Below are 9,487 nucleotides of genomic sequence, written 5' to 3'. Positions count from 1 at the left end.
AGCCCCCCCCCCCACCGAGACCCGCCGGCCAAGCAGGGGAGGCCGAGGCCGCGCCCACAGGACATGCCCGCGTCGCCGCCCCGGAACAGCCCCGCGCGCCAAGAGGCGAGGACCACCACCATGACTCCCGCCGCACCGCCGCCAGGAGCCCGACCACTCCGCAGCACGCCGTGCCGCCGCACCCGTCATCCAGTCCGGCGCCCAGGCCCGGCGGATCTGGCTCGCGCCTGACCACCCGCGCGAGGGGACGAAGGAGGCCCCGCCGCCGCCTGCGCAGACCGGGCTTCGCCCGGCCACGCCCTCCAGCGGCGGCGAGGGGGAGTAGGGAGGGAGAGGGGGCCGAGCGGAGGAGATCGGGGCGCCCTCCCCGGCCGCCTCGCGGGTGGCGGCGCGGGAGGGAGGGAGGGAGTATGTCGTGCAACTGCGACCATCGTATGGTTTGATGTTAATGGGCTTGAACCCAATGGGGAATGGATATTGCATCACCCTGTTTGTAAAACACCTTGGGTGAGCTGCTCCTTGTATCCGAGCTACAGCGTGTCGGACGTGCAATGATGTTACTTCCCGATTACACGTGTGATCACGTGCTTGGCCATATTTGGCCATCCAGGCCAGGTGTCTGCCTGTCCAACAATTGGGTGCTCCTGGACTTGTAGGTACGACCTGACGGAGCGCCTGGCTCGGATCCGTCCTGTCTCGTGGATCATAAGCATTTTGAAGTGGGATTGGTTCAGCGTCGTTCCTCCGAAGGGTTATAGTGTTTGCTCATTAGCCTTATTTGGCTTTGAGGAGAGCTATCTAGGTCTTTGGCCCAACCCACTGACCACGAGGTGTCGACGACTTCCTCGTTGGATTCTGGGAATGAGTCACTCCAGGGATGTTGCTTCTTGTTGCCGATCGTTCTTTGTTCGAACTCTTGCTCGGCACGAAGGCCCTCGGTCCATTTGTCATTTAGTCTGTCCTGATCGGCTTGAAGCTGTTCACACTTCTACTTCATTCACTTGACGGTACTAACTAACCGCTGGGAGAAAGCCTGCAGCCGAGGATCATTAGGTGATTCCTCGGGATATCAAAGTCATCGAGTCTGAGGCTTAAATCGTCTTCAGACTCCAGATAATAGTCATCATCGTCAAGGTCATCCTCATCCCTTATACTGTCTAGCAGGCAGATGTCCTGGATAGAGGCAGCCGCCAAGCGTTCGGCCACATCAGCGGTGTGCCATGTGACAGATTGTTGGCAACTTCGTTCAAGTTGATGTGCTTTTCAGAGGCGTGGCCTGGTACGCTGGTGATGGAAATATGCCCTAGAGGCAATAATAAAAGGGTTATTATTACATTTCCTTAATCATGATAAATGTTTATTATTCATGCTAGAATTGTATTGACCGAAAACTTAAATACATGTGTGGATACATAAACAAATACCGTGCCCCTAGTAAGCCTCTACTAGACTAGCTCGTTGATCAAAGATGGTTAAGGTTTCCTAACCATAGACATGAGTTTTCATTTGATAACGGGATCACATCATTAGGAGAATGATGTGATGGACAAGACCCATTCGTTAGCTTAGCATATGATCATTCAGTTTATTGCTACTGCTTTCTTGAATATCAAATACATGTTCTTTCGACCATGAGATCATGAAACTCCCGGATACCGGAGGAATACTTTGTGTTCTATCAAACATCACAATGTAACTAGATGATCATAAAGAAGCTCTACAGGTATCTCCGAAGGTGTCTGTTGAGTTGGCATGGATCAAGATTTGAATTTGTCACTCCGAGTATCGAAGAGGCATCTCTGGGCCCTCTTGGTAATACACATCATAATAAGCTTTGCAAGAAAAATGACTAAGGAGTTAGTTACGGGATGATGTATTACGAAACGAGTAAAGAGACTTGCCAGTAACAAGATTGAACTAGGTATGGAGATACCGATGATCGAATCTCGGGCAAATAACATACCGAGAGACAAAGGGAATTACATATGTTGTCATAATGGCTCGACCGATAAAGATATTCGTAGAATATGTAGGAACCAATATGGGCATCCAAGTTCCGCTATTGGTTATTAACCGAATAGTTGTCTCGCTCATGTCTACATAGTTCTCAAACCCATAGGGTCCGCATGCTTAACGCTCATTGACGATTTAGTGTTATATGAGTTATATGATTTGGTGACCGAATATTGTTCGGAGTCCCGGATGAGATCACATACATGACGAGGAGCTCCAGAATGGTCCGTAGGTAAAGATTGATATATAGGACGATAGTATTTGGTCACCGAAAAGGTTTTAGAAGTACCGGGTATTTTATCGGAGTGCCGGAAGGGGTTCTGGGAGGCCACTGACAAGCGGTGGGCCTTATGGGCCAAAAGGGGGAAGCACACCAGCCCAAAAGGGGACTGGTGCGCCCCTTCACCCCTTGCCCATGCACCAAAGAGGGAGGAAAGGAAGGGGGAGGCGCCCCAAAGGCAGCCATCCCCCCTTTCCTTTCCCCCATGCACAAATATGGAAGGGGGGTTCGGCAAGGGCAGGCGCCCTAGGGCAGCCGCCGGCTTCTTGGGGCGCTCTAGGGGATGCCCCCTCCCCCCTCCACCTTTATATATGAGAGGAGGGAGAGGGACAACAGACACCATGATTCCCTAGCAGTGTGCGGCGCCCCTCTCCCTCTAGTTCGTCCTTGGTCATATTTTTGTACTGCTCGGCGAAGCCCTGCGGAGATAGTTGCATCACCACCGTCACCACGCCATCGTGCTGCCGCAACTCATCTAATACTTTGCCCGTCTTGCTGGATCAAGAAGGCGAGGTCGTCATCGAGCTGAATGTGTGCTGAACGCAGAGGTGCCGTATGTTCGGTACTTGATCGGGTGGATCGTGAAGGTGTATGACTACATCAACCACATTAATAAATGCTTTCATTAAACGGTCTACGAGGGTACATAGACACACTCTCCCCTCTCGTTGCTATACAACTCCATGGATAGGTCTTGCGTGTGCATATTTTTTTTGTTTTCCATGCAATATCCCCCAACAGCTGGTTAAATCCTCGATAGTAGTGACTCGTTGGTGGTGGTGGGACGAAATTTTCCGTGCCTTTAGGTTCACCTTCGATCCTGTCGTAGATCGAGGTCTGTCACTCCGAGAGGCTGCGATTTTGAATCCGGTCCCGCATCTAGTTTAAGGCGGAAAGATCAGCTTCTCCCATCTCTTGACAGTGTGGGGGAGCCAATCTACAATCAAGCCGAGGTGTGGCCTGACGTCGCCTCAGAAATCTCTTCGGAGGGCTTCGACGCCTGAGCCAATGAGGTGGTGCTCAGATCTAGATTGAGATCATATCTTGTCGTGGGCCCGCTCTGAGATCGAATCTGGTTTGTGGGCGACGACGTCCATAGAGTCCTCGGGCCGATCTGACACCCATCCCGAGAAGACAAGCTCGCCGTGAGAGTCCATGACATATTCCAAGTTGCCAAACCGGAGGGCTTGGCCTTGGGGGAGGTTCTCCACCCTGCCGAGATGGTCAGCGGAGTTGGCATGCAGTATAATGCTGCCTAAGGCAAAGGGTTGGTCGAGGAGGAAGACATCTCCATAGCCGATGCAATTGTTAATCCGAAGACCTGCCATCGAGCCCTCGTGATCACCTAGCTAGACCTGCATGGGCCACCAATGTCGGTGCTAAAACCGGGAGACCTCAGGTAGGGGGTCCCAAGCTTGGTGATCTGCGCTAGATGGTAACAGGAAGAGTATGGACACGATGTTTTACTAAGGTTCGGGCCCTCTTGATGAGGTAAAACCATACGTCCTACTTCTTATATATTGATTATGATGGGGTACAAAGTATAGATTGATCTACCTTGAGATCGTATGAGTTTGTCTAAGTTCTAAGCCCTGCGAATGTGAATGCCTATGCCTCTACAGACTAAACCCCTAGGCTTAGACGCCGAGGGTTGCTACCTCTTGATCTTGCATTGGTTTTTCCCTTGAAGAGGAAAGGGTGATGCAGCAAAGTAGCGTAAGTATTTCCCTCAGTTTTGAGAACCAAGGTATCAATCCAGTAGGAGACGACACACAAGTCACCTAGTATCTGCACAAACAATCAAGAACCTTGCAACCAACGCGAAAAAGGGGTTGTCAATCCCTTCATGGTCACTCGGAAAAGTGAGATCTGATAGAGATAATAAAGTAAATATTTTTGGTAATTTTTTTGTATAGATTGGAAAGTAAAGATTGCAAAATATTAAACGAGATTCAAAGATATGCAATATAATGGAAAAGAGACCCGGGGGCCACAGGTTTCACTAGTGGCTTCTCTCGAGATAGCATGTATTACGGTGGGTGAACAAATTACTGTCGAGCAATTGATAGAAAATCGCATAATTATGAAGACATCTAAGGCAATGATCATGAACATAGGCATCACGTCCTTGTCAAGTAGACCAAAACGATTCTGCATCTACTACTATTACTCCACACATCGACCGCTATCCAGCATGCATCTAGAGTATTAAGTTCATAAGAACGAAGTAACACATTAAGCAAGATGACATGATGTAGAGGGATAAACTCAAGCAATATGATATAAACCCCATCTTTTTATCCTCAATGGCAACAATACAATACGTGCCTTTCTGCCCCTACTGTCACTGGGAAAGGACACCGCAAACTTGAACCCAAAGCTAAGCACTTCTCCCATTGCAAGAAAGATCAATCTAGTAGGCCAAACTAAACCGATAATTCGAAGAGACTTGCAAAGATATCAAATCATGCATATAAGAATTCAGAGAAGAACCAAATAATATTCATAGATAATCTTGTTCATAAATCCATAATTCATCGGATCTCGGCAAACACACCACAAAAGAATATTACATCAAATAGATCTTCAAGAACATCGAGGAGAACTTTGTATTGGGAATCAAAGAGAGAGAAGAAGCCATCTAGCTAATAACTATGGACCCGAAGGTCTATGGTAAACTACTCACGCTTCATCGGAGAGGCGATGGTGTTGATGTAGAAGCCCCCCGTGATTGATTCCCCCTCCAGCAGATCGCCGGAAAAGGCCCCCAGATGGGATCTCATGGGTACAGAAGGTTGTGGCAGTGGAAAAGTGGTTTCGTGGCTACCCCTGATGTTTCTAGGGTATGATAAGAGTATATATAGGCGAAAGAAATACGTCGGTGGAGCTACGAGGGGCCCACGAGGATGAGGGGCGCGCCTACCCCTCCTGGGCGCGCCCTCCTGCCTCGTGGACGCCTCGTGGCATTTCTGACTTCAACTCCATGTCTTCTGGTTTGCTTTCGGTCGAAGAAAGATCATCGCGAAGGTTTCATTCCGTTTGGTATTCCTTTTCTGCAAAACTCGAAAACAGGCAAAAAAACAGAAACTGGCACAGGGCCTCCGGTTAATAGGTTAGTCCCAAAAATAATATGAAAGAGCATATTAAAGCCCATTAAACATCCAAAACAGATAATATAATAGCATGGAACAATCAAAAATTATAGATACGTTGGAGACGTATCATCATGTATAAAAATTAAGCGGGCATGTGCATAACACTCATCAACTACCCTAAACCCTATACACTTATTAACTAACATCTACTCCCTCCGTTCCAAAATAGATGACTCAATTTTGTTCTAACTTTAGTACAAAGTTGGGTCATCTATTTTGGAACGGAGGGAGTAGCTAGTAAGCGAAAATAGAATTTGTAGTACAAGACAGTGTGACTCACCCGAAGTGGTAAGGAAGTAGTATATCTCGATTGGTATTTAGGCGCTTGATACGTCTCCAATGTATCTATAATTTTTGATTGTTCCATGCTATTATATTACCCCTTTTGGATGTTTATGGGCTTTATTTTACACATTTATATCATTTTTGGGACTAACCTACTAACCGGAGGCCCAGCCCATATTGCTGTTCTTTTGCCTATTTCAGTATTTCGAAGAAAAGGAATATCAAACAGAGTCCAAACGGAATGAAACCTTCGGGAGCGTTATTTTTGGAACAAATCTGATCCGGAGAGGCTGGAGTGCAAGTCAAGAAAGCTCCGAGGGCCCCACAAGATAGGAGGGCGACCCCCCTTTAGGGCCCCCCTGTCTCGTGGGCCCCTCGGGCGGCCACCGACGTACTTCTTCCTCCTATATATACCTACGTACCCCGAAAACATCCAGGAGCACCACGAAACACAATTTCAACCGCCGTAACCTTCTGTATCCGCGAGATCCCATCTTGGAGCCCTTGCCGGCACTCTGCCGGAGGGGGAAGCAACCATGGAGGGCCTCTACATCAACATCCTTGCCCCTCCGATGAGTTGTGAGTAGTTTACCACAGACCTACGGGTCCATAGTTATTAGCTAGATAGTTTCTTCTCTCTTTTTGGATCTCAATACAATGTTCTCCCCCTCTCTTGTGGAGATCTATTCGATGTAAACTCTTTTTGCGGTGTGTTTGTCGAGATCCCATGAATTGTGGGTTTATGATCAAGTTTATCTATGAATAATATTTGAATCTTCTCTGAATTCTTTTATGTATGATTGAGTTATCTTTGCAAGTCTCTTCGAATTATCAGTTTGGTTTGGCCTACTAGATTGATCTTTCTTGCCATGGGAGAAGTGCTTAGCTTTGGGTTCAATCTTGCGGTGTTCTTACCCAGTGACAGAAAGGGTTGCAAGACACGTATTGTATTGTTGCCATCGAGGATAACAAGATGGGGTTTATATCATATTGCATGTGTTTATCCCTCTACATCATGTCATCTTGCTTAATGCGTTGCTCTGTTCTTATGAACTTAATACTCTAGATGCATGCTGGATAGCGGTCGATGTGTGGAGTAACAGTAGTAGATGCAGGCAGGAGTCGGTCTACTTGTTATGGATGTGATGCCTATATACATGATCATGCCTAGATAATCTCATAACTATGCGCTTTTTTATCAATTGCTTGACAATAATTTGTTCACCCACCGTAATACTTATGCTATCTTGAGAGAAGCCTCTAGTGAAACCTATGGCCCCCGGGTCTATCTCTTATCATATTTGCTTTCAATCTACTTTTATTTGCATCTTTACTTTTTGCATCTATCTTACAAAATACCAAAAATATATTTATCTTATCATACTATCTTTATTAGATCTCACTTTCGCAAGTGGCCGTGAAGGGATTGACAACCCCTTTATTGCGTTGGTTGCGAGTTCTCAGTTTGTTTGTGTAGGTGCGTGGGACTTTTGAGGAGCCTCCTACTGGATTGATACCTTGGTTCTCAAAACTGAGGGAAATACTTACGCTACACTTTGTTGCATCACCCTCTCCTCTTCCAGGAAAACCAACGCAAGCTCAAGACGTAGCAATAAGGATTTCTGGCGCCGTTGCCGGGGAGGTCTTCGCTCAAGTCAAGACATACCAAGTACTCATCACAAACCCATCTCCCTCGCATTTACATTATTTGCCATTTGTCTCTCATTTTCCTCTCCCCCACTTCACCCTTGCCGTTTTATTCGCCCTCTCTTTCCCAATCTCCTCCTCTCTTTTTTCGCTTGCCGTTTTTCTGTTTGCTTGTGTGTTGGATTACTTGTTGCCATGGCACAAGATAATACCAAGTTGTGTGACTTCTCGAATACCAATAATAATGATTTCCTTAGTACTCCGATTGCTCCTCTCAATGATGTTGAGTCTTGTGAAATCAATACCGCTTTGCTGAATCTTGTTATGAAAGATCAATTTGTCGGCCTTCCTAGTGAAGATGCCGCTACTCATCTAAACAATTTTGTTGATTTGTGTGATATGCAAAAGAAGAGGGATATGGATAATAATATTGTTAAATTGAAGTTATTTCCTTTTTCACTTAGAGATCGTGCTAAAGTTTGGTTTTCGTCTTTGCCTAAAAATAGTATTGATTCTTGGAACAAGCGCAAAGATGCTTTTATCTCTAAGTATTTTCCTCCCGCTAAGATCATCACTCTTAGGAATGATATTATGAATTTTAAACAACTTGATCATGAGCATGTTGCCCAATCTTTGGAAAGAATGAAATTGATGCTTCGCAATTACCCTACTCACGGTTTGAATTTATGGATGATCATACAAAAATTTTATGCCGGTTTGAACTTTGCCTCTAGAAATCTCTTAGATTCGGCCGCCGGAGGCACGTTTATGGAAATCACGTTAGGAGATGCTACAAAATTGCTTGATAATATTATGGCTAATTATTCTCAATGGCACACCGAAAGATCTTCTAGTAAAAAAGTGCATGCTATAGAAGAAATTAATATTTTGAGTGGAAAGATGGATGAACTTATGAAGATGTTTGCTACTAAAAATACTCCTCTTGATCCCAATGATATGCCTTTGTCTTCCTTGATTGAGAATAATAATGAATCTATGGATGCGAATTTTGTTGGTAGGAATAGTTTTGGAAACCATGCTTATAGAGGAAATTTTAGTGCTAGACCGTTCCCTAGTAATCCCTCTAATAATTATGGAAATTCCTACAATAATTCTTATTGTAATTTTAATAAGATGCCCTATGATTTTGAGAATAGTGTGAAAGAATTTATGATTTCTCAAAAGAATTTTAATGCCTTGCTTGAAGAAAAATTGCTCAAAGTTGATGATTTGGCTAGGAACGTTGATAGACTTTCGCTTGATGTTAATTCTCTTAAACTTGGATCTTCTTCTCCTAAGCATGATATCAATGAGTCTCTCAAAGTAATGAAATTTCCATTGACGAGTGCAAGGAAAGAACCGCTAGATTGCATGCTAAAAAAGAAGGCTTTATGAAAGCGTGTTCTTCTAGTTTCCATGAAAATAATGATGAGGATCTTAAAGTTATTGATGCATCTCCGATTAGATCTATGTTTTGCAATATGAATTTTGATGATGGGAGTGATGATGAATCAACTTTGCCTAGAAGGCGTCCCAAAAATTCGGAGTCTTTAGATCTTGATACTAAAATTGGTAAAAGTGAGATTGGAGAATCCTCTGCGTCTAATAATATTGAACTTACTATCTCAGATTTCAAGGAATTTGATTATGATAATTGTTCTTTAAAAGGGTGTATTTCCTTGTTGCAATCCGTTGTTAATTCTCCTCATGCTTATAGTCAAAATAAAGCTTTGACCAAACATATTGTTGATGCCTTGATGCAATCTTATGATGAAAAACTTAATTTGGAAGTTTCTATACCTAGAAAACTTAATGATGAGTGGGAACCTACTATAAAGATTAGAATTAAAGATTTTGAGTGTTTTGCTTTGTGTGATTTGGGTGCTAGTGTTTCCACGATTCCGAAAACTTTATGTGATATTCTAGGTTTCCATGATCTTGATGATTGCTCTTTAAATTTGCACCTTGCGGATTCCATCATTAAAAAGCCCATGGGAAGAATCAATGATGTTCTTATTGTTGCAAATAGAAATTTGGTTCCCGTAGATTTTATCGTTCTTGATATAGTTTGCAATCTTTCTTGCCCTATTATTCTTGGTAGACCTTT

This window comes from Triticum dicoccoides, chromosome 5B (genome assembly GCF_002162155.2).
Source record: "Triticum dicoccoides isolate Atlit2015 ecotype Zavitan chromosome 5B, WEW_v2.0, whole genome shotgun sequence".
Lineage (NCBI taxonomy): Eukaryota > Viridiplantae > Streptophyta > Magnoliopsida > Poales > Poaceae > Triticum > Triticum dicoccoides.
Note: the sequence above shows the minus strand (reverse complement) of the source record.